The sequence below is a fragment of the Phlebotomus papatasi genome, chromosome 2, assembly GCF_024763615.1.
Source record: "Phlebotomus papatasi isolate M1 chromosome 2, Ppap_2.1, whole genome shotgun sequence".
In the NCBI taxonomy this organism is placed as follows: domain Eukaryota; kingdom Metazoa; phylum Arthropoda; class Insecta; order Diptera; family Psychodidae; genus Phlebotomus; species Phlebotomus papatasi.
Window position 1 is genome coordinate 84,864,222 of NC_077223.1, and position 27,725 is coordinate 84,891,946.

General features: G+C 31.7%; 1 protein-coding gene and 1 long non-coding RNA gene across 15 annotated transcripts in view; one reads left to right on the forward strand and one right to left on the reverse strand.

Moving 5' to 3' along the window:
• The window catches only part of LOC129804805 (protein phosphatase 1 regulatory subunit 12A), a 110,311-nt gene that overhangs the window by 13,192 nt on the left and 69,394 nt on the right, over positions 1-27,725 (forward strand). The window lies entirely within an intron of this gene.
• LOC129804807 (uncharacterized) lies at positions 4,864-27,706 on the reverse strand. The gene is made up of 2 exons (XR_008752022.1): positions 27,606-27,706; positions 4,864-5,248 (listed from the first exon to the last, which is right to left on the reverse strand). It is a non-coding gene; the product is annotated as an uncharacterized LOC129804807 (long non-coding RNA).

Here is a 27,725-nt window from a genome sequence, read left to right on the forward strand (position 1 = left end):
AGAAATGTTTTGCTAAAATTAGGGGTGTTCCATCTCACGCGCACTTTTTTTGAGTGCCTCAAAATGCAACTTTTTTAAATACTATTTTTCGAAGTGACTATTTTCGTCTAAGCTTTTCTAATATTGGTATTTTAAATTTAGAGTCTTCCAATGATAAACCAGTGAGATTCGTCTTTGTCTCGCATTCAAAACGCATCCGCAATATTGAATATAAAAAAGGTGTTCCATCTCTCGTCGAATGACTATATTTGTTCCAAAAATAGGGGGTTCGTGGTGCAATTGGTAAGAGCGTTCGGCTCTTGGGCGGTGTGATCTCCGGCTCGACTGTCATAGTTGTGAGTTCGAGTCCCGCCCGGTGCAAACGACTGAAGCATCTGAATGGACATATTTCTCATACACAATGTAATCTGTATAAAAACTTGTAAAATGAAAAATGTACAAAATGGCGAAGAAAAACCGGTACATCAAAATAAATAAATAATAAAATAATGTTCCAAAAATTAGCTCGTCCACGGACACACAAGTTTTTGGAAAAAATTTGTGCTTTCTAAGAGACTCAATAAGATACCTAATATGAAAACGAATTTTTTCCGCAACGTGGCTCATCCATGGACACTGAAAATTTTCGGAACAAATTTGTACCCTCCAGGAGTAACGAAACGATACTCAATATTAGTAACTAATTTGTTCCGAAAGTCACCATCGCAGCGAGGAAGACGTTAAATTTGTGGCATTTTTCAAGCTATAATATTTACGGTTTCACTTTTTTTAATTCGAGATTCCCGAGATTTCTTCCCCGCCTGCTACCAGCACTCGCATGTGATTTTGTAATGCACAAGTCTGTATAAAACACTGTTAAGCTGAATTTTATTTGATGTTCCTTATGAACTTTTGCCATCGAAATCCATTTCGACTGAAGTACAGACCTTAACTGTTAGACGAAACGGACGAGATCTTTTAAATTGCATTAATTTGTTCCCGATAATTGGAACTAAATGTCTATATTTGGTTCCGACTTTTAGCAACAAATTTGTACTTCTTAAGAGAGACAAAAGGATTCCCCATATTATTAACGATCTTTGTTCCAAAAATTAAATCGTCCACGGACACCGAAAATTTTTGAAACGAATATGTTACAAATGTAGGGATAGTATTTTTATGAAAAAAAATCTACAAATTTGTTCCTGACAGTGGGAACAAAACAGTAGAGCGCAACAAAATTCTATTCCAACTCACAGATCAAATTTGTATAAAACGAAATCTACTGAAATTTGTAGGTATTTCACGGTATCGAAACGGTTCTAAAAGAAAACTTACCCAATTGTCACTATTCTTAACAAAACCGTGAGGAAAAATATTGGAACGAATAAATACCTTTTCTAGGTACATATTTGTCCTGTAACAAATTGTTCTAAAGAAAATTTTTACCAATATTTTGGTCAGTGTCCAAAAGTTTTTACTGTGATTGTACAATTTGCTAACAATACTACAATTGGACTTCAGATAAAAATTAGTTATATTTTCATAACTGGTTTATTATATGGATTCATAATCAATTATACCCTTTTCAGAATTGTAAGAAATTGCATGACCTTTGGAACTATACCAAATGTCACCCTATTCGGTTTATAAAAATACGCTCTCTAGAGCATTTTTAACCTTTGACCTTGAAAAATCTTTAATTCAACAGTATTTTCTTATAAGATGTAGTTCGGTCAGTTTTGATTGATGAGAATTAAAACACGGGTTTTGACCTGGTTAGGATTTATTCCTTTTTTCTCTTTACGACGTTTCGGGGATTGTTGTCCCCTTCTTCAGGTCTACAAATTAAACAAAATTAATTTTTAGAAATTTTCAATAACCTAAAAAGACATGGATCGTCTCAATGTAAGTGAAAGTCAAAAGAACGATCCATGTTTTTTTAGGTTATTGAAAATTTCTAAAAATTAATTTTGTTTAATTTGTAGACCTGAAGAAGGGGACAACAATCCCCGAAACGTCGTAAAGAGAAAAAAGGAATAAATCCTAACCAGGTCAAAACCCGTGTTTTAATTCTCATCGTATTTTCTTATATGAAATTATCACCGAGTCGGCCTCTAAAACATATTTAAAATAAAAAAAAATCGCAGGATGCGTTTTTAAAGATTCCCAAGAAGAACACGGTTTTTTGGAAAGAATGAAGGAAAAATAAAGGTCATGTTAATTATTTATTAGTTTGACCTGCCAATATTATAAAGTTTTTAACTTTCGAATCGTAAGGGATAGGGGAAAGAACTCTCCTTTCGAACGTTCATGCTTTCGAATAGCGTGATTTTTCTTTTATTTTTCCTAAGAGACTTATAAATAATTATCACATAATCATAAATATTGATGATAAGCTAACTAATATTTAATAGAAATGTGTAAGTCTCTTACGAAAAAAAAGAAAATTCACATTATTCGAAGGCATGAACATTCGAAAGGAGAGTACTTTCCCATACCAAAAAAGGCCAAAAAAATAAACCTCCCCCTATCTTTCAAATGTTTCATATGCACGTGTCCTTTGAAGAAATAGAAATTTTGGACTATGAAGAAAATAAAAAAAGAAATTTTGTCACTTGAAAATTTAATTTTTTTTATCAATTTTTAGAGACAAAGATATACGTAAAACATGCATGTCTCATTTTTTCTTTCCTTCACAAAATCTCATAATGCATCGCAAGGCTAAAAATTCGCCTTTGGGTTTTTAACCTTTTCAATGGGTTTTTTGTGTGCTCTGGGGAGCGCTTCGGAGAAGGGTAGACAGACGATGAGCGTGAACAAAAAACGGTAGAAAAAAACGAGACAGCTGATGGCGGGTGATGACTCTTTTCACCACCAGAGGACATCACGAATGAATGCTTTGAGTAGCTCCGCGGGAGCTTGAATCTGGAGCTTTTTTTTCCTTGACGATCCTCTTAAGTCGAAAAATTGCTTAGTCAGTGGGAAACGGATGGGAATTTAGTAAAATTTTTATTTTGATTATAATTACGTTAATGCGTATTTCGGCTAAAGTGTGTCTAGAGCATAAGTCTTTAAATTCTAAATATAAAACTTGATTTAGTTTTACATCTTAATGTACCCACTAATGTTTTAGTAAACAGGATTTACAAAAAGTCGTAAGTCTTACTCTTTACCAAAATAAGATATAATTTTCTCTTTCTTCATTTGTCTCAAATAAAAAATTTGAAATATCAATTTTCATTTTACAGAAAGAGACGAATACAGTATTGGCCAAAAGTTTCTTGACAAAGTTATATTCGAAAAATCAGGTGAAAAAAATTGTAGAAAAAAATACTTTTTAAAATTTTTCTTTTTGCAAATGAATTGCATGTAATCCAAAAAGAAATATTTTATTTCATATCAAAAACAATTGTTTTTTGTTTCAAAAGTTGATTATTTTAAAATCTGCCACCTTTTATCTGTATTAACGGACTGTGGACTGCATTAATGTTCTTAAAATTACACGATAAAATGCATTTTTGAAAAATAACAAAACCATTGACGTTTTTCCTTAATTATTTGATGATAAAAATTAAACATAAAAATAGGTTCTCTGATCTGAATGAATATATCTGCAGCTTGAGACATTAATATCTAATTTAAGTAGACTGATAGATCTTTATTAATCGATAAATGTTTCAAAAGCACAAAACTTTACAAATGTAAGAACTACCCTGTAAATTTCTTTGTAGGGTATAAAAGCCCAGACACTTTATTATTAAGATATTTTGAACTTTTAGAACATGGCTTTTTTTCAAAATTGTTCGAAGCTTTCTTAATCAATCTTAATCATTTCTAATTTTGATCTTAAAAAATTCTTTTCAAATTAAAATATTGCTTCGAACCTGCTCTAAGGCATACCCTGCCTAGGGGATGCTGCACGGTGCTCTTTATTAAAGGAAAAGCTTACGAAACAGGGGTGCAAAGTCAACTCCGGTGTGTAAAGTCACCCGCACATCCGGTAACGTTTCTTTAAAAAATATTTTAAATGATACTGAAGATGTACCTTTGCTTTTAGTAAGCTTTTTTTTAAATTCTAGTACATAAGGAGGTCATTTACACCAGCGCATTGTATTGAGATTGAATTGCCCCAAAACCAAGCTTTGAGACAAATTAAATCAGTTTAAGACGGCAATATAAACGGTTTCATTTAGGGCATTTAGGTCATTTACATCTCCGCATTAGATGGAGACTGAATTGTCCCAAAATCCGATTTTAGGACAGTTTAATCTCAATCTAATGCGACCGACGGTGTAAATAGCCTCAATGATGATTTTTACTGATCGGACATTGTAGATCGGATCGATCAAAACATTCCACTAACTGCTGCACCAGTAGAAACTAGTCAGAAGGTCTCGTTCTGAGTAGCCTTCTTTCCATTCCCTCGTCTCGCTAACTGGCTTGCAAGTTCATTTGGCCCCTAAGGAGCTTATCTTTTTGCCGTGTGCTAGCTGCTGCAATCTCCACTTGTACTGACGCTACTATAGGATCCTTGTCTAGTTGGTCGTTAGGAACATACCAGGGAGCGTTTCCGATTTACCTTAATTGCTCGTTTTGGAAGCTTTGTAGGATATCAATATTTGTTTTGTCAGCGGCTCGCCAGAGCTGAATCCCTTAGATCCAGACTAGTTTTATCATAGACTTGTACACAAGGACTTTGTTCTCCGTTGACATCTTTGATTTTCTGTTTAGGATTAACTAAGACTAATGCAATTTTTTTTTTAATATTATCTAAAGGAAATTCGAACCCCAGGCACTCGCATCGTATATCGAGCACTTTACCTATTTAATCCATTTCGAAAACCCGTTATGCAATTTACTTAATTGTTTCGGTCCTTTCGCTTTATGGGAAGAATTGACTTTATTTGGACATTTGATCCATAACAATTACAATCGCAATTTTACTTTTCAAAATAAGATCGTCTTCAACCTGTGTTTCTGGTATGGTGATTAATGAGGTTCTGTGAAAATTTTCACAAATTTTCTCTTGCACAACTTGGGCTGCATTCTGCATCGATCACCATTGGTGCAATAATATGGTTATAATTCATTCTTGTGAGTGAGTCTCTCGCCTCTGGGATTTCTCAACGTCAGAAAAGTGCAAAAGAAGTGAGACAATCCAGTCAATAAATGGTATTATATATATAATATATGTATGTTTCTCGCGAGAGAGTGTTTTGGTGTTGTTGTTTCCTCTGGTGGTCAATCTCAAAAGAAGTTGGGATACCTGTTGATGATAAATGAAGAGATTTTATAAATGTTTTATATATTATATCTTCTGGGACTGTTTCAAGTTAAAATTTTCTCTGTGTTTGTGTGCTTTTTCATAGTCACCACTAATATGCTAACACACCATCAATTCTGATACAGTTTCTCTATTAATTTCATTAATTTCCGCTCTGTTAATTTATACACTAAAATAATATTAATTTACACACATTTAAACCTTTTCTTGGGTTTTTTTCTTCATTTTGTTTTGTAATTAATGCTTCGGTTCTTTTTCTTTCGCTACAGTTTTTTTTTTCTTGTTTGTTTCTTAACTTTTGCTGATAGAAGGAATTTCTTATAATAAGTTATTCCACTATTTTATAATCTTTTATAGATTTATTTATCTGATTTGAGTCAAGACGGAATGATCTTTTTGTAATAAAATGCGTATCAGCGATGTTGTCAAAGTTGCGTATAAATAACTATCGCAGTGTGTGATGATGAGGCTTTTGACCTTTTCAGGAAATTTTCTTCATTCTCTATCTCTCGGCTCTTTCATGTACAATATTGATGCGATTGTTAGCCTAGTTTTTATTGCCATCAACTGTCTGCTTGGAGTTAGTTTAAAGGAAAAAAAACAACAAGTGGCAAAGTAGCGAAACGCATATTTTCTAAATACATACTTTTTTGTATATTAGTTTTATTTTTCTGTTTATGCTAATCTATCTTTAATTATTGTCAATTTGTTCTGTTTAATCAACACAGCGTTACTTATTGGATGTTTTTAAATGGTGCATAAAAAGACTTGTTTACAAAAATATTCACATCAACATGATAGATACTTTTGATAAGAGTCTATACTCCTCTCATTCACTTCAAATTATTATTTAATGACACTTTCAAGTGAGCAAAAATGTCTATATATTGTTTGAGATTGATTTGGCGGCAATTCTTACTTGGAGTGCTTATACTAACACAAGGGGTTGAACCTCTAAAAATTTTGGCTTTATTGATGAATGTGTTTTTGAATTATCGACGGTTTTTCGTTTTATCTCTGTAGTTTAAATGTATTTAATGTATGGCTATAAAAAAGTCGTTTTGATTGAAAGATGAACTTTATTAACTTCTCGTTAGTTTTTCATTGACTCTGAAGAAATATTTTGCAGAATTGCGAATCAATCGCCTGAAAATTCTTATGAAAAATAGCATAGATAATGTCTGTAACCATGTAATGAATTATATTATATTTGGCTAGTACATATTTATTAAAAAAAAAATTGAAAACAATATCTTGCAATTAAGATTTTGCGATAATAAGTAAAGCTGAATGCAATTTGTTCTAACACCTTTAACACAAGGAAATTTCTTATGACTCAAACAAAAATCGAACCCGACCCGGAGCATATGCATCACCGAGCTAACACTATAAAATAGGTTTTGCGAATTGTTCAAAAACTCGTGACTCAGACACTAGGGTAAATTAAGCAAATTCAAAACCTGCTCCAAATGGAAATTTTTCGCTATTCCAAATGGAAACGTCACTGTTTTGATGATAAATACAGTACTAAATTACTATAATTATATATTTTCTATACTTCAGTTTCATTATTTAGTTAATTATGCTCCAAATAAAGCGAAAATCCATTCATATTCACCAATTTTAATTTGTAAATTTTTCAGAAAAATTAAAAGTGTACCTTTTCACCATCGAATTTTTCATCGATCGACCATGTTTTCCAATGAAAAACACAATAAAGTGACTGTTGTTTATTCGTTTTGTTTAACATTTATGTCATATTTCTGGCTAATTTTATTTAAATTAATTGCTAACCTTTATTGTTAATGGTACGTGAAGTTTTCAAATGAAATAATCACCTATTTCATGAACAAAAAGGGTTAAAAAAGGGAAATATGAATTTTTTAGAGAGATTTTCTTATTGTTTTAGATGAGACAGGAGAAAAGACCAGGAATAAGAACAAATCCTGCACTCAAGAGTAACTCAACAAGGTTTTAGAAGCCTTTCGTCGCGGTTTCACTTACACTGTTTGTCTCCAATTAGAAACTTTCCCTTGTCTCCATTTGGATTAATTTGTTTCCAATTGAAGCACTTTACGCTCGCATATTTTTCTTGTATTTAAGAAGTTTTCAGCTAGCTCCATATCCGTTTAATAAAATGGAAGAAATGCGCAAGAAGTATTCCTTCGTCTAATCTTCCTATAGAATCCTATTTTAAGGCCTTATAGAACAGCATATTCTGAAAGATGGCTTGAATTATGGTCACATGCCAGTAAAATATGAAAAGGAATAATTTTTCTTCTGAACATTGTTTTTAGTACATAACTGTTCTTATGTGCTTCTGCCTTATTAATTTTTTTGTATTGGTTCCTGTCACGAGTCACGACTGTTTTCTAAAGTCCTTGTTGTATAACAAAGCCATCAAGCTGACGTAATAGGAACCAACACAAAGAAAAGTCGATTACGCAGAAGCGCATGAGAACAGCCATGTACTAAAAAAAATGTTCACGAGAAAATTTCCCCTTTTCATTTCCCATTGGAATAAGATCATTACTCCTTTTACGAACGTACTGATAAGAAACTTGGAAACCCCTGCAAGTACTAAAAAAAGATCTTTGAAATATATTCGGGAAAGATGTATCGATTTATGGGTACTTTACTGACTAAGGCCGATGCAATTGGGTTAGAAATTTCAGGATCTTTTAAAATAATCCAAATTTAAGGACATCGGTTGGGAAATAAGCCCTCTCTAAAATGATTTAAGTTTGACCTTCGAAAATTCGATATCGAAACGTTTTTGATCATTGGTATGGACGAAATATTCACTTTTACTACCTCCAAAACATATTTAAAAATGAAAAAAATTTTATGAAACATTTTCGAAATAAACCAAAAAACATGGTATTGGGTCACTGGTAAAAATAAAAGGGTCAAATTGATCCAACTGGTAAAAATGAAAGGATCACCGAGGATCCTTTGAAAGTGTCCCTGTTTTGACACTTATTTACCTCCGGAATAATCGAACAAAAACATTGGTGAAGTCATCTTTGGTGTTCGCTCAGATGAGAGAAATATGGTATCAGTAATAAGTTCGTAATAAAACATAATCTAACAAGACAAATTTGCATACAAAATTTCAAGAGACACTATAGTGATCCTTTCAAAGGTTTAAATATGATCCATCCTTTTGAAAAGGATAGAATATAATCTAATTTGATCCTTTCATTTTTACCAGTGGTAGGGAAGGTAAGAGATGAGGGGAAAAAGGAAAAAAATGGTCTGAAGATAATGTTGACTTATCGGTTAGGGAGGAGGGGTCATCGAAGACGAAAAGTCGCTGTTTCTTATCGCTTGTGATCCAATCTGGTGAGATGTTGAAAAAATCTGCATTATACTGCTTACTCTTTGAGTTCCAGCGGTAATACAGTAGAACCCCGCTATAGGTCATCGCTCTGTAGTCCACAATTTATCGACCGTTGATTTCAAAACACTTAAGTTTAAGTTAAGTTTAAGTTAGGTTATGTTTTTTAGTACGCGACATGCAATGTTATCATAATTATTTTAATATTATTGGCAAACTTTATTGAGTAGTTGTGATAATTTTGATCCATAATGAAGAGAGCGAGGACACGTACCACAATCGCAAAGAAAGTGGAAGCTGTCGAGCAATTTCAATACTAAAAGTCGTTGATAATTTTAAAAAATGGCATGGACTATAGTATGGCCCAACCCAGCGAGCACAGTTAGCAGAATAAAATAGGATTTTCAGCATTTTTTTGCTGAATCGGTCTGCTGGCCAATCAGCAGCTCTCGAACAAAAAGTGCTAAGCAAATACATGAAAATGGCACTATTTAGCGCTCGCAGTGGATGATGGCAGAACTTAACACTGCCGCTAGATGGCGCCAGGAAGCATTTAGCAGCAAATTTTCTCTTTCATTTTTTTTCTTTTTCTCTCAAAATGTCAAAATGGACTTGGAATTTCCTCTGAAATTATTTATCAACTTGGGGATATTATAATCACGATTTTTATTACTTATATTATTATAGGAATTATGCTGCGGTATGCTGCCAATAGAGAATGGTCAAATAAGAGTATTAAACATACTCCCGACCAAAAATGTTGCATTTTTTAGTGAATTGCGTCATTATTTTCCCGAGAAAAAAAAATATTTTTTTCTGAGCAAATATTCAGTCGGGGGTTATAAAATTATTCATTATTTATGAAAAATATGTTTTTTCTTTTGCAAAAAGCATATTTTCCTCAATTTTCGCAATTAAATATTGGCATCTTTCCTGGAACAGCCATTGATGAATTATGCTCACAGTCGGTCACAACTATTGTAATTGATCTTGAAACAGGATTTTTCTACTTTTTTAACTTTTTTATGTTAATTAATAAGTTGCAGATGCATTTAAAAAAATCCATTTAAAAGTTGTGACTCCCCCACTTAACTCTTTCGTCTCTTTTGGGACTCTGAGTACACAAAGCAGCATATGAATACTTTGTGGAAAACAATGATTTTTTTTTAATTATTCAGAACTGATAAAAATCCTATTCTTGTGAATGATTACAAACTATAAGGATGTCTAAATGTAAAATATTTTTTTGTAGGACCTCAATTAAGTTCTGAGCAAAGATATTTTTGATTTAAAAAAAAGTGAAATTGGCTTACAGTATATGCTGCGGTCCGGAAAGAGTTAATGAGTTCAATAATGCCTTTTAATAATACTACAAAAAAATTTCTATGGTTACTACAAAATAAAATATAATTGTTTTATCACAATTTAAGTTGAAAAATTTACATAAAAGCGTTTTTGTTTGTTGCGGCAAATGCGGAAAATATATATTTTTTTATGTTATAAAATGTTTTATATTTTACAAGTGAAATAAATGTATGATCCGTGCACGATGCATATGCATAATGTATATGCTATTTATAAATTTTCGATTATAAATTTTCTAAAGCGCATTTTTACGCAAAAAACTACTTTTATTATCGTGGTAAAATAACAAACTAACAATTATCGTTTTTTTTAATACTGTACGTATTCTTTTTTAAATGAAAAAATTATTCAATTTGATGATTCATTTTTTAAATTAAAATGATATGCATTTATATTTTTTAGAAGAGAGTTTTTAAATACCTTTAAAGTCAGGAAATATACTAATTTGTTGGAAATCATTTCAAATAATTTTGAGTAGACTGTGTATACCATTAAATAAAAATTATACAGGCTCTAAATTCTATATGTTCTTGATCTTCTTGGAATTTCCATGAGGTTCCGAAGTTTTTTCAATATTTCTCGAATTTAGAATTCATTAAATATCAAAATATCTTGAGAATTCCCAAGAATTTCTTGGGTTATTAATTTTCTAAAATCACAGCGGACAAGAATTCTTGGCAATGCAATTTTAATTTAGGTGTAGTATATTTTTTTATAAATGAATTCACAATATTTTTTGATAAAATTAGACAAAAAAATTAAATTTATTGGTCGGAAAAGGTTTAAGAATACATATTATTCAAAATATATTATATATATGATTTTTTAAAATTTTTGTGAATTTTAAATTTTTTGCTTTATTTTTTAATGTCAAATGTGGTTATTGTAAGAATCATAAAATTGTAATAATGGAAAAGGTTAACCTTAGCTTCTACTCAACTCAGCAAAGACAAAAACCAAGTGCATTAAAGTCTCTCACTCGATTGGGGAAAAAGAATAACTTTGACTAATTGCCACTGCGATCGCTAGTGTAACTTCGAGGTCAGCAGAGCTCAGCTGAAAAAATATATGTTTTCAGCTGATTTGAAAAAGCTTAGCATTTGGTGCTCGCTGGGAAGTGTCAAATCTGGAACCAAATATGGCCAATAGCGAGGCTCTACTGTATACCTACTATTAATTCTTTCAGCGGCTTTCTTCTCTAAAACATTGTCATTTTGCAATTATGCATATTTTCAACTCAATGGAAATTAACTGTCGTAAATTTTTGTACATGTTTTTCTGATTTGAAAACAGTAAATTGAATTAAACTTGAAAAAAAAAAAGATTCACTTGAAGTATCAAAATTATTTCGAAAGAACTTCTAATCTTAAAATTAAGATGCACCAACTTGTTTCAAAGATTTAGTATTTATTATTTCATAAGCGTTCTTGTTGTTTCAATTAGTTTTGTTTATGAGATTTTGAAATAAAATTATTAGTTTCACTCAATGTACTAAGATGAGATTCTACATTAAGGAGTAAATTTTAATTCACACTCTGAGTTAAATCGTTTGGAAACATATGGATTTTATTCGTTTATTTTCTCGAAGCACGTCCAATTAAAAATGAATAAAACCTAATGGGTAATTTTTACACACCCTGCTTTATAAAATCTTTATCTCTTAGTATTGAAATTTTTGTCCAACGGTCTGGCTTATATGGCTCTTTTTTTTCATTCAGCAAAAATTTCATTAATGATCATTGATAAAAAAGAAACACCCACTTTTATCAATTTCAAACTTTGCAAATATCGCATATGGGAAGTATTTGGTTGGAAGTCGAACATGGTAATTGCTGGATAAGGTAAATTGATTTTTAATAGGTGGAATTATTTTTTATTGATTATGGAAGTCTGATTTATTTTTCCGGGAAATCATATTGTGGTTAGTACTAAATGTACAGTTTTAATCAGTACAGTCCAAAATACCAAATTACAATATTACTATATATTATTTTGTAAACTCTATTCATTGATAGAGAAACATTACTGATCACTGTTTTATAGCTGAGATTATGAGATATTCAGCAAAAAAAAACAAAAAAAAATGAAGAATTGACTGGAATTCCTTTCCTTGTGAAGATTACTTTATCGAAAACTAACAAAAAATTATGACTTGTAATGGATTTTCGTTTCTATTTGAAGTTACATTTGTAAGAAAATTGTTTATTTTGTCTTCAATGTTCATTTTTTCTCACTCTCTATGGGTTATGAAAAAAGAAATATTTTTAATAGTGCGCGATAGAAATTACATAGTTATATAGTATATTGTGTTATGTAAGAAATTGCACCTATGAAAGTGTCTATTTTTCTTACGATTTTTGCTATTGAATGGATGAATATAGACATTAAGGCAGACTATAAGAAACATAGGTACGAGAAATGTTAAAACAATGGGAAGATCTTACGCATTTTTTAACATTGTATAAAAGCTATGTTTGTGTATGTTTGGCATGTGAAATTATTTGTCTATTGGATTGAATACTTTGCTTTGCAAAAATGTGAAGTATTTCAAATGTATTTTATTTAAATAATTTTCATTACATTTTAATTAATCATCTATTTAATAAATATTATTATAAGCGAAGATGAAAAACTTATTAAACACGTCCATTAACTCTATTTAATTTTTTTTCATTGCATTTTCTCTTGATTCAACATGTATATTTTTTTATTAATATCGCAAATTTGTGATTTCTAAAACACTCATCATAAGTTGTTTTTTTCGCACAATCGCGGTAAATTATTGTTACGAGAATTCAAAGTGTGGAACGAAATGTATACAATATCAGATTAATATTACTAGTTTTGCATACAGTGAAGACAAATACGTTAAAAAAAAGAAAGATTAAAACAGAGGGAGAAGCAAATAGAATTTTGAGACGATATGAGGAGAATGTAAAAAAGTCACACTCCTTGATGGTTATGATTCTTGAATATATAATTCTAGTTCATATATGAAGTTGATGATTATGACGAGATGTTGGAATGATGGAAGAGCAATAATGAGCTCAAAATGTTACGCTGTAACACAGCTCTCAAAGATACACTCAGTTAGTTCATAAAATAGTTGTTTTGATCACTCGGAAAGGTATAAAATGAACAGTTAAAAAAAATACCTGCCAAAATGTATTTGAGTCTTATCTGTTGTGTTTTACCTGACAGTGACCTTCAAATCACTTTACGAATATATCGAAGTTGCGCGAAATTTATGCCATTTGTACTTAAATTGTTTGTTTGGTGTTAAATGTAATTTTTACGGGTGTTTTTGAGTAGAGTTGTATATGTCTGAAAAGATAGATCACAGATAAATGTGATGCTATTGAAAAAAAATTGCATCTTTTTGGTCAGTAAAAGAAATTAAAAAAATCGTTAGTAAAAAATCAGATTGATTTATTAATAATTTAATTTTTAATTCATATTCAATTTAAAATTTAAAAAATACTTAAATTAAGGGAAGAGTACCAGCGATTGGCATTGTTCCTCGGATCATCAGGTTATTTCTATATTATTGCACCAATTCAAATGAATTTTTAAAAATTATTAGTTATTTTTTACCATTTAACTCTCACAAGAATGCAGTGCGTTAGCTCAGATTTAAATTGTAAAATCAATTTTCCTTCAGACACCTTATTAAATTCGGGACGATCCGAGGTACAGAGTACGTAGTTGCAGTTACATATATTTTTTTTATTAATTTATTGTAAAAAATTAAAATTCAAATGCACAAATTATAGTTAAATGGATCACTAATATACCGATTAGAATACATAAAACTACCAAAAAGTATTTTGAGACGTATATTTTCATCTAAATATCGACCATATCTCTTAACATTCCGATCCGGGGCGCTCTTCCCTTATTGCTTTTTAACAATTAACTTGAATACTATATGATATTTATCCTATATTAGAGTAATTATAGATCATACTTCTTACGCTTCTTACTAATACAAAGGTGTAAAAAGATATAATTTTTTACGGAGGTTCGGGGGTTGAACTAAATTTAGAACCAGAAACTATTCGTGAATACTGGCTAAAGACCAAAGGTTAAAGACTAAAATGACTTAACTGCACTAATTTTGTAACAGGAAAAATTGAAAAGCGTATTTTTAATGTAGGTTGTTCATTTTGGTTTTTTGGTTATATTTGGTTTCCAAAAATCTAAATATAACCAAATCGATTGTAAAATAGGCCCTCTAGAGTGTTTAAACTTTGACTTTCAAAAATTCAATATGGCGATTTTTTAGGTTATAGTAGGTATATTTGGACGAAATGTTTACCTGGACGACCTCCAAAATATATCCAAAAATAAAGGTGTCTGAATTTTAAATTAAAATTAAATATAATTTTAGTCTTTTGTATGCCATTTCCATTGAGAAAAGTATACAGACTTAAAATTCTCAATTCATTAAATCGTGCAGAAAAGCCCACTTTTAAATTCTAATATCTTGTTGGCATTTGGCTGTATAGGTTAACTATTTTTGTAAAATGAATAGAAAGAACCGAAACCTTCGTGAAATCACTGTTAAAGGATAACTTTTATCATTTTTTTCTATAATGAAAGAGATAATTATGCGAATTTGTACTACTATCACTTTAAAGCAGCAATAATACTTTTCCGGTGTATTTCTGACACCTTGCCCGCTTTTACCATAAATAAAAGATCTGGGCATACCGTATGCCAGACTTAGGCACTTAGCAATTTTCGTCAAGAATTGATCTTTTAAAAGTTTTGACGTTTCTGCCCACAGTGATAACGGAAACTTTCTTTAAAAAAGCAGTTTTTTTAAACTGCTCCGTGTCAATTAAATTGCTCCGTGTAAATTGCGTCTAGTCGGCTTTAGTGTACGTGTACGCACTATTTTTACCTCCAGGGAATCACAATTACTTGAATCTCATTTAAAAATACATTCGTTGTGAAATTAAAACAAATTTCTTTATGGGAACTTACTCAGATGACAGCTCGCAATGGCATGCAAGTGCCACAAGAAAACTCGATATGAATGGCACTATCCGCACTATTAAAACTGTTTTAATTTTAATTTTTAATTATTATGAAAAAAAGTTTAGACAAATTCGTGAAGTAATTTCTCAATGAAATATGGCCCATTAATTGTCAAAATTGTTGTTTCGACTGCCAATGTAAAATGACATAATTTTCTTTTATTTAATAAAAGTTCAAAACTTAGCAGTTAACATCAGTTAATAGCAGTTTGTGTATAATTTTAAGATCTAAATCTCTATCTATAATAATATTTTCAACTCTGATTTGACACTAAGGAAACCACACGATATCTGTAAATCTACCACTATATTCAATAATAATTCCATGTGACTCTTTGACTTCAATTTGGTGTATGATTTGCTACCACACACGAGTAATTTCCATTGAAAAACTATGTACATATATATATATATATATATATATATATGCGAAACACATCAAAACCATTAGAATTTTTCTTGAATAAATCTGAGACATGAATGGTTACCATTATGGAGTGAATTAGTGCGGTAGACAAAAGTGGAAAGGGAGGTTAAGAAAAAGATTTGCAAAAAAAAATCCACACATAAAATGAAAATGTTAATAAAAACCGCAATGTTTGCGGTTAGTAAGACGTTCTAATTCTCTCGAGACATGATGAGAAGTTGATGATTAGTTTGACGGAGTGGTTGGAATGAGATGGAGATAGTAAATAAAAACACAATTGGCCAGAGATGGAAAAAAAGTGAGAGAGATGGAAGAATCATGAGCACTGTGAAACTGTATTTTTGCGAATGATATGAAGGTGAAAAAGTTAAATTCATTAATTAAGTTAAATGAATTTTTCTTTTCTTTCTATATTCGCACTGGAGCAATAAGACACAGTTCATAAATTTTGTTGTAAATTGATGAATAAAGTAAGTCAATGGACAATTTTCAATCTCCTCTGGGAGAGCGACATACTTTGTCGTCTGGTTCATCATGCAATTGAACTTTCGTATCGGATCTAGCTGTTTTTTTTTACTTCTCTATGCTAAAGTACTATCTGTGATGGCAAGTGCTCCTATATAAATTTCATAGCATAATCCCTGTTGAGTGATTTTAACAGAAAGTGGATTGTGGACTTCCTTTGGCGGGGAATTGTAGTGGAAACTCTACTTATAGTAATGACATAAATTTTCAGTTCTAGTCGCAATATGTGACTTGGGTGCAAGATATCATAATTCTCCCGGAGAGCTTTTATAACATCCAATGGAGTTTCAATTGAAGAAATTTCCCGGATAATGTGAGGATGAGAGAGAGAGTTGAACGACTCGATGCGAATTACGAGATTACGCTATATTGCGTTTCTCATCAAAACTCCAACATTTAAAACAGGGTTGGTGAGAAAAGTTGTTGAAAAAAACATGAAATAATAGTTACTACATTGTAGAATATTTAGTACAGGCATTTACTAAAATATCTCGTTATAAATTTGTAGTGAAATAGCCTCGTAAATTCGAGGGAACGCTGATCGTGATAAATGATGTAATTAAAGTACTTATTAAAAAAAAAGAAAATAAAAATATTGAAGCCAAAAGGATTCCAATAAAAAGAGCCAGAAACTTAGCCTAATAACCTAGACACACTTACGACTTAAGCCGAAAGATGGCTCAACGTAACTATATTTAATATAACGATCAGATTACATTTCCATCAGTTTGTAACTAATACATTTCTTGCCTTAAGTCGAGAAAAGGCTTAGTGGAAAACTGTTGGGAATTCAGTCAAATTATTATTTTGATTATAATTACGTTAAGCCGTCTGTCGGCTTAAGTCATAAGTGTGCCTAGGGCATAAACTTATTGTGTATGAAAGTTTACAAAATATTATTATATTCCTTCACTTAGTACTAGTAAAACGAATATTGCTAATACAAAATGATATTTACTAATTAAAAACATTCACAGTACATTTGCTTAAGATGTTAAAGTTAATCATTTAGTACAGAGGAGTGCAAGAATCGTTTGAAACCGAAAAAACGTCAAATGAAACTTGTACATCAATGGTCAAAACGCTACCTGAATAAACTTTATTCGGTTTCAAACAGTTCTTGCACCCCCCTGATTTAGTACATTCATGTACTAATACAAGTCAGGATGAAAATGCTAATTAATTGCGTTCTGAAATTAAGACTAGTAACGATTATAAAGATAAATCGTATTTTTAATTTCTTTAGGATATTCAGAAATTTTTATTTTAGTACAAGACAAATTTAGTACATGTGGTACTTGCGGAAGAAATTGAACTGGTGGTGGTGGCTCGACAAGATTTCTCTTGCTAAAGGTGTCTTAGCGTAGCTTAGGGTCAACTGACTGTCGACTCAGAGCATTATACCATCGGAAGGTATGACCGCTCTCTGCTGAAAGGTACACGCCCTCTACTTCCCATTCAAAGGGCTACCACTAGGGACAAAACACTTCGTGTACATCACTCCTGGAATTCTTAATAACGGCATGGACAGGGACCTTAGTCGTGGAACCGGTTCGTCTTATATTTACTATTTTATGTCCTCGATTGAGATATAATTTTAAATTTCTTGTTTAAGTTCTAAAGAGCTGTTATGGACTATTAGTGTATTGGACATAGATTTTTGTTTTTGATAATGTATGAAAAAGTCTGTTAGTTTCTCCGCTGTTTTTCTTTAGAGGTATATTGAGAACGCTAAGACGGCGATGGACACAAGGGAAGTTGGAAAAATTTCAAGTAGTGTTCTGGATATTTTGAAGATCCCTGTGTATTTTGAACTCTTTCAATTCTCCATCTCATTCGCTTCTTTTGGTCTTTTTTGCCACCCATCTCAAGTGCTACTTAATTGCAATTGTACAAAAGTTATTAGATCAGCTCCATTTAATTGGTCTCTCTCTTTCTCACTTGTTTATACGGTTTTGTTATTGCTGGAGTTCCAACATTAGAAAATATGTGTCTGTAGCACTATATTTTTGCACTCTATAAATATATCCACATAACACTATTAACATTAGCAATTCTATACTATTTATATTTTTCTCCTGATGCTTAACCACTAATATAGAAGTTAATTTTCAATCGTAACACAGTGAGAGAAGTCACAAATAATAACAATAATCGTAATAATGAAGGAGAACACTCACTATAACACCATGCCAAGAGAAATAGGAGAAGTTGATGGAGAGAAAAAAAAATGACATAGAATAGTGTTTCACTTTTTTTCCACGGTTTTTCTTCATTCTCCATACTTCAGCACCTTTTTCCACCCAACAATCTCTTTGACATTGTGCGTGCCTGTAGCGTCATACTCTACTTTTCTCGTCTGTCTTCTTGTAAATTAAAAATTAACTCACACACGGTTGAGTCTTATTGACGGGTTATTGCGAAATCTTGTTAAATGCCAATAATGTGCACGATAATTTGCAAAATTTACAATTTATTGATTTTTCACAATGAATGGCTTTTTTAATCATCACTCAATGTGATGAAGTTTTTATGGGTGAGCTTGTGATTTATTTACACAAGAATTAACTCGTATAAGACAATATTGGATGACAATATGCATTAACGATTTGATGCTTTTGATGCAACATTGCTAATTTATTGACGTTAATAAATATGTAGATAACTTATCTGTGTGTACATTTTTAGTGACTCCCTTATTGGTGTATATATATTGAAAAAGCTTTCAAAATACGCCTATATGAAGAATTAATAATAGTATATTTTAGAGATTTTGTACTAAAAAAAACATGTCTCTTACATAAGAAGAAGAAATAATAGAAGTGTTAAACTAAAATAATGATTCAAAGGGATCACGGTTACTTATTTGATTTGCTTGAGGTTGTATATTTGGTTTTTTGTTAAAATAAGTTGTACACTGAGAAAAAAAAGAGGGTGCGATTAACATTTTTTCCTCATAACATTAACACTTTTTAGGTGTAAAAATATATCAACATTTTTTAATGTTAATTTTACGCCTTTTCATGGGTAAAAAGGGTAAAATTAACATGAAAAAAGGATAACTTTAACCCCTAATACACCTAAAAAGGGTATTATTTACACCGATTTCGGATCAATACTGCAGGGTAAAATTAACATTTCTGGAATGTTAATTTAACTTTTTCGGATTTCTCTCAGTGTACTAAAAAGAGGACATTACATTTCTAGAACATGCTTGACGTTTAGTACAACTCTGTTAGTAATTGAAATAGTAGTTTTTCTTCGCTGATTTTAAAAGCAAGAACAATGTTTTGACGATAGTAAGTCGGGGCTCTCACACTAACCTCCTCCGGTCCTGGCGCCTCTATGACATCTCCCTTCAATACCTCAGCACCCCCAGCTGTTTAAGGACACTGTCCACTACTTCCTTCCATCGTTTTCTATAGGGCGTCCTCTCATTTTTGTTCCCTCAGGCTTACTATTTAGTGGCTTTTTGGGCATCCTTTCAGCTGGTATTCGGTGGATGTGTCTGGCTGCTCATAAAGGAGCTCCAGCTTATGGTTCGTCCGGATACAGTACTCTCCATTAACTGTTTCCTTAACTGTGTCATGGATCCGTCTCAGCATTCGTCTCTCGGGTCATCGGTACTACCTCTAAACCATAAATGAAAATAGGACTCACTATAGCAAAGGTGTGCAAAAACCGTTGAAACCGAATTAACGTCAAAATAAGTTTGTTATAGTAGCGTTTTGACCATTGACGTATATGTTTCATTTGACGTTTATTCGGTTTCAACGGTTCTTGCACGCCTCTGCACTATAGTTTTGTATATTATGATCTTCGATGACCGGGAGATGTGTCGAGAACGGAATCTTGTCGATAGAGCATGGGATCACCTAATCGCTCATTGACCTCCATCTTCTCACTGTTGTCAGATTTCACCGTGGATCCGAGGAAGCTTTTGACGACTTAAAAGTTTCAAGAATCGAGAATGAGATTGTAGTGGTATCTTGGTGCCGTGGAGCCGGTTGCCATGTATTTCGTCTTTCCCTCGATTACTTTGAGTCCTATTCTGTCCACGACAGTCGCTAAGATGACGAACGCTTCCTTCACCGCTACCGCACTACGACCCATGACATTGATACACATACGCAAACAGTTGCGACTACTTATAGAGAATGTATGATCGTTGGTTGTAACCAGAGATTCTAAAAAGTTGTCCGTCTCTGTTGACTGTAGCATAATCCTGTCTGAAATCAACAAATAACTTATGCACAGTGATTCCGTGATCCCAGCATTTTTCTAGCACGTGGCGAACATTAAATAGCTGGTCCGCTGTAGATTTCCCAGATTGGATTCCTCGGAATCCCGGCTGGTACTCTTCGATCGCTTTCTCGACGTACGATTTCAACCTCGTTAGGCCTGTTAGTATCAATTTCGACAGGACTTTATACACTGAATCCAGAAGAGTAATTCCCCTGTAGTTATTGCAGTCTAGTTTGTCTCCTTTCTTGTATATTGGGACAATTGTGGCAACGTTCCAATCGTTAGGCAACGTCTCCGACTCCCAGGAGCCACGGATAAGACCGTAAATTCGGTTGTACAGTGCCACTTTTCCATATTTAATCAGTTCTGCTGGGATGTAATCATCTCAAGGGAGCTTTATGGCTTTTCACGTTTTGAATGGCTACAGCAAACTCCGTCTAGTCCGGAGCCTCCTCGTTTCGTTGGTCAGTGCCATCTTCCTCCTCGATCCCCTCTGATGTAGATTCTTCTGCATTGAGGAGGCTCTTGAATGAATTCCTCTCATCTCCTTAGCACATTCTCTGTCTGCACAAGGGTGTTTGCTGATTGTCATCTAAATAGTCAAAAAAAAAAGTTTTTTTGGGTTGCTGATAGCCCCCTAACCTATTCCTTCGAAATTCAAACGACAACTCTTTATTGATTTGATTTTGTGAAAAATAAACACTCTCTCGTTTTTTTGCTTTGATGTATGACATTATTTTAGTCATAAAATTGCTCTCTATTCGTTCTAATAGTTTTAGTACATGGTGTAAAATGGGAAAATTGAACGTGATAAATTATTGAATGAAAATACTAAAAATAAATAAATTAGTACACAATATATTAATTTTCTATTATTATATACTTCTTTATTTCATTATGTCACGTGAAAAGTAAACATTTTTACTGCTAATTGATATAGAACAGACATGTGCTAAAAATGTTTGCGGTGTAGTCCAAACATTTTCATTATTTTGTAATATATTTCAATGTAATAGCTTTATTAAGTGAACTAAAATTTTGGAAATATCAATAAAAAAGTTTGTTTTTACCACTAATATTTCATTCGTTGAAAAATTCAATTATCTTGAATAGTCTCCAAATTGTTTAATTATTCTTAATCTTATCATTTAATCTTATCATCTGCAAAGCTTCTCAAAACACACTCATATATTGTCTAATGATGAATTGTGAAAATAAATATGGCCTATACGACCAGTGATTCGGGATTTTCTGCCGTCTTGCCCGATGAGGTCGGTTGTGAAGTCGGCGGCAGCCGCAGATGGTTTAAGAGCAAATAAATCTATCTATCTATCTATCTATCTATCTATCTATCTTAATCAGTGGGTGTATAAAATCAATTTTAAAGTTGAGTAAATCGAAGAAAATATTATGAAAATGGCTCCCGGTTTGCGATAAGCTGCGTGTAATTTATCTTTTTTATTGAGCTTTTTTTTCCTCAGTGTTACTTGAAGAGTATTATGAATTATTGAAATAAAAATAATAATGTTTCTGATATATCATACTTCAGTATTTTCCAATTTAATGTACGAATAATTAACATTCGTTACTCAATATTATACTTTTATGAGCGACATCATTAATTAAATTCATTCTTTTGCTATTTATTTGTCTATTCTTGCCTCAAATAAACATACTCCGCTATAACACGACTCAAAGTCAGTGAACTTCAATTGATTATTGTTATTATCAAATAAACATGCTGTTTCAAGTCAAAGACAAAGTCCGCAAAAATTAATGACAAATCGCAAATATAGCAGCATATTGAATGAGTTCATGTTATACACAAAAAAATAAATAAAAATTCTTAGAAATATTGTGAAAATAAAAATATAGCTGTCTGATGCATTTGATATGAAACAATTGAATTGTGCACCAATTGACATGGTTATAAAGAGGGTGGAATTTTTTAGCATTGCCCATAATATATATAAGAAAATGTGACTGAGATGGAAATAGATGTTGAAAAGATCACAAAACATAAAGTATCCATTACCATTAATCATTTGCCCTGACGAGAAAATTGTCATTCAAGACGCGATATGCAGATTGCGTCAGAAGAGAGCAATAAAAGTATAACTTTTAACAATATTCCTTATGTATGTTCTCATGGCAATGTCTTAGCATCATGTAAGCTATAACTGAGATTGAGATGGAGGGTTCTGTTCTGTTGGATGCTTGGCAGCACTCAGTGAAAAATTGGGAAATAATTATGACCCGAAGACCATTAATTTAATTACCAAATCGAATTGTTCACTTGCCTCTATGTTATCTTATTTTTTTTCTTTGCCCCAATTGATATTTATGATTATATTTTTCAGTGTGATTTCTTGTGGTAGTAGTGTGAAAAATGAGTCAGTTAATTTTTTTTCTTACGCTCAGATGATATTTCAGTTTATATTAATAATATTAATAAGCCCCCAGAGATATGTTTGTGAATATATGGTTGTAAGAATAAAATTGATAGCAAAAAATACCTACCAATTCGATTCTCCATGGTAAAGATATTTAAGAAAATGGGGAAAGAGAGGCAAGAAGAAGTGAAACACATGACCACAGTCGATGATAGGCCATTATACAACAATATTTCCGAAATAAACTTGTGCGGAATCCACCCACCCACTCAATAATGGCAATGATATCAATGTGTGAGATGGAAAGAATTATGTTAAAATGCTAAGATCGTGTGTTGATCTTCAATGCGTGAATGGGAGGAAGAGCATGAAATATTTTGTTAATATGGTAAATTGAGATATTTGTCAAACGTTTAGCCAAAAAAATGTGAATTTGACTGAAAAATTGCTCTCAGTAATTTGCAGACTTAATCTATAAGGTGGACTTTGTGAAATTCATCATATGATTTGTGATTCATAGTATTTAATTATCTCATTCATGAGAATTTTCTCTTAATCACTTATTTTTGTGCTCTATCGCAACTTTCGCAATATAAACTAGAAAGTTCTTTTGTTGAATTATGGAGTTATTAACTCTTTCCGGACCGTAGCATATGCTGCAAGCGAATTTCATAATTTTTTAATCAAAAATATCTAAGCTCAGGAATTAATAGAGGTCTTGCAAAAAATATCTTAACATTTGGACATCCTTATAGTTTTTAATCATCGACAAGAATTGGATTTTTATCAGTTCTGAATAATTAAAAAACATTGTTTTTCACAGAATATACGTATGCTGCTTTTGGTACTCAGAGTCCCAAAAGAGACGAAAGAGTTAAGGGAGATTGGGGCAAAATTAAACAGTGGGATGTTATAGTTTTCCTTAATGGACTATTGAGCAAAGTAATATTTATTCAGAGTAAACATCTACGGGCTTCAGCCTTAAGGTTTAGCCATATGGCTTAACATCTTTAAGTTTTCATCATTCGACATATTTCGAAAAATTATAATTTAGTCTGAAGCCGGCATTCCCCCCTATTCATTAAAATATTTATTGGTCTAAATTCAACCTTTATCTTAACAAATTAGGGTCGAATGAACACCTCTTCGATAGGAAACCCCTATTGGCACTTTTGTCAAAATGTTGAAATTTATTTAATGTTTCTAATAAAATGTAAGTAATATGGCATTTTTTCATTAATCTACGTTTTTCGATAAAGATAACTGTTCAAATTTTGTGTTCCAAATGATACGGAGTAGAGTGTCAGTAGGTCTTGACACAAGTTCTTAAAGTGTCAATAGGTGTTCCTTTCACTCTATAAGCAAAGATAATTTTTTTTTAACAGACTAATTGTGCACCAGTTTCTCTTGTAGCATAAATCATTATGCAGTTAACATAACCTTAAATCCACAGTTTTTGTTCTAAACATGTTCAGATTAGACTTAGTACAAATATTTAGTACATGAATGTAACTGAACGTACAAAACCAATATCTATCATCTTAATATTATTCAATACTTTCTGTTTCTGCTTTTAATTAAAACAGAAAAGTCACTATATTCTGCAACAGACGTGGTCTAATATGTACTAAACCTCTGGGATATTGAAATGTCTACCATTTTTTTCATTTGAATACAAATGAATTATAAAATTATATTATGTAAAATTGTATTTGAGTAGAAAAGTAAAGTGGATAGATAGGGGAAATATTTCAGGTTTCGCACACGTTCTGGCTTCAAACACTTTATATTATTCCTATATTCCTTGAATGAATCTGACCTATATAATGGCAAAATATTTTTATAGTTTTAAGTCACACATTTTCTAAAAAAAATTGTATCAGATCAGTCAAATCACCATTTTTATTTTTCTTGACTTTTTGCAAAAAAAATGTGAATTTATGAGTTTTAGTACAAGAAGAAACTAGAAAAGATCTGCATGGTTTAGTACACTCCAGATTTACAATTTTGTATTATTTTCTGGTTTGACATTTCTACTAGATCTCAAAATTAAAAGTATCTCTCAAGAATTAAATTATATCTAACCTTGTGCTAAATTCTTGAATAAGTTGGGTTTGTTCTAAAGGTTTTCTAGTCTTCTCAATTTAAAAGGTTCATAATTTTCTTGTTCTTTTTGCTTTAATTTTTCTAAAATATTCAATTTGTATATTAATTAATTAATAATTAATTAATTATTTGAATATTAATTTTAGGTTTGACTTTTGGAGACAAGATTCTAAAAATATATTTTAGTACCTAGGCGTACGTTAAGTGTTACCTGATGTTCACTATTCTTTCGTATTTCTTCTTAGATTTTATTTTGAATTAAAAATTATTGACCTAATTTTATGCACAGAAAAAAATATTTCGCTAAATTATTCGTAAATCGTAATTACTTTTTTGTAAATGCTCGTAGGGTAAAGTAATATAATTTGGAATTAGTGTTACAAGTTGGACAATTCACTGGTACAAGTTGGAGATGGCTTTTTTCTTGATAAATACAGTACAAAATTTGTTTTTAAGCACAAGGAACCGAATTATAAAACTAAAGCATTAAAAATATATAAATAAAAATGAAGTACTAAATTTATCAAGACAAAAAACCCTGTACAAATTGTACCATTATTGTCCAACTTGTACAACTGTCCAACTTGTACCACTTTACCCTATAGCCCACTTAAAAAGTTCGTAAAAGTTTACATATCTTCCAAAATTTACATATCTTCACTTCATAAGCATTTTTTATTTCTTTACAAACCTATATTCGTAAATGTTTGTAAACACACAGAAAAATGTTTGTCAAATTTTGTCATTTGTTTGTTAAGTATTGCCGAACTGAAGAAATGTTTGTAAAAGAACAACAACTGCTCGTAAAATGATGATGTTACGAACAAAATTTGTGGAAAAAGTACAAACTTTTACGATAGTTTTAGTATGTTATACGATTTACGAGCATTTCGTAAGTCTTCAGTAAGAATTCACAAACATTTAAGGTAAAGTGCCCTCGAGGCGACCGGTTCCTCGACTCGACCGGTGGTCAATATTTGAATGTTTTAATTAAGGGGGTGGCATTACCTCTGAAAAATGCGACCAGTTTTAGTACAATTTTTTTTCGTGTTTTCGTACACATTTCACGTGTTATCTTCAAAACTACGTAGGTTGCCAATTTGGGATTTTCGGTTGCCTCTTCGTTATTAAATTGGCTTTTATTTCGCATTTATATTTTTTGCTAATTCATTATACAATGACAGAAAACTGCTAATAAACCCAAAAGTTTTTTCGGCACGCTAGAAACATATGGGAAATATAGGAAATGTCATGCCCCTGGTTTTAATGGTGAATTTCTATAAAATTGTCACTGATTCGTATTTATTTATAGAATAATTGACCTATTAATGTTAGATCATACGCCAAATATTGGTGCAAATATAAATAAATTGAATAAATAAATCTACCGGTCGAATTGAGGAACCGATCGACTTGAGGGCACTTTGCCTTACGAAGCATTTTAGAAATTTTTTTTTTCTGTGTAAGCTAAGTTCTAAGCCTTTTTTGCATTTTAGAGAACTTATCGATGTAGCGTTTTATTTATTTATAGAAAATATAATTTGATATTTTAAATAACAATATTATTGTTATTTAAGTGTTTTTTGTTTGAAAATACAATCACTCATTGTGGTAATTCTATCGTTGATACATTCTAAGATATTTTATTTCAAACTTGGAGACGAATAATGAATGCGTCTCGTGGGTTTGGTTTTTCAATGCAACAAATATTCTTTCAATATGTCTTGAATGAAGAAGACAAGGCGGCTCCTTTGAGCCAATTTAAAATAAATTAATTGATCTGTAGCAAATATTCTGCAGCATTGAACGTGAAAGAGTAGAAAAGAGAAGTATTTCGATGTGAAGAAAATTCAATGAGAAAGCAAAAGGAAGATGAAAAGTGCGTTTCATTTAATCACTAAATATATTTTTTTGTTCTGGCTGATCATTCAGTGACTTTTGGTATTATTGCCATGGCTTTTTTTTTCACCATACATCTCCTTCAATATTTAAAAATTACATTCATGCAATAAAGAGTTGTATGCTAATTTATTGGTTTGGATGGTAAATTGACAGATTGATAAATCGACAATCGATTGCTATTATTATTCCTCTCTCGTACAATTTTTGTACATATTTTTCGATCTTTGTGAGTGATCATACCCATAGAGCTTCATATGGCGCCGGGTGTTTTTCTTTTATAAAATGTGAGAAATTGCCCTCCACCCGATGGGGAGATGACTTCTTTTTTTTGTGCCAAAGAGGTTTCTCTCGATGGTATTTTTGTTACATTGCAAATGCCAGAAAATTTGATGATCAATGCATATTAAGGTTAGACATGATTTATGCGTGACTGTTTTTTTTTCGTTTTGGGGGGACTGTTATGTGAATGCTGGATGATCTTCTGCATTTAGACACATTTCGCCATTTAGATGAGCAGGTTTTTTTTGATATCACAAATCACCTATGAGAAAACACTCCCAATTTATTCTCTTCAAATGCAAAATTTTAATAGAAAAATTTCTCACAGTCTTGTGTTTGAATTTTATGCCAAAATTTATTCACTGATCTTGTGTAGAAATAGGATTTTGCGAATTTCAATAAGTATTCCATTTATTTGCTGTGCTAAAGAAGGGGTGTTTGTGAAAAGTTGGGAAGATAAAGAATTGAGATAAATGGACTTGTCGAAAATTTGAATAAATCTAATTTATTAATATGGTTGGATTTAATACAGAAATAAAGGAAAAGGTTAATTTAGAACGGGTTGTCATCCCAATGAGTTTAATCTTTTGTCACTTTTATACAGTAAATCAGGTTGGATTTAATCGTATATTTATTGCAAGGAAGATATTCCCCTTTTTTTTAATATTGCTCTCTGTGCACAAACAAAATATGATATAACATAAAATACACAAACCATTTATCGCCATTCTGCTATGCTCGCCTCCAGGATGATGATGATGCAGATGAAGAATGAAAACTGGATGTGATATTTTGTGGCACGAGCCATAACAAACATCTCACAAGACTATCAAAC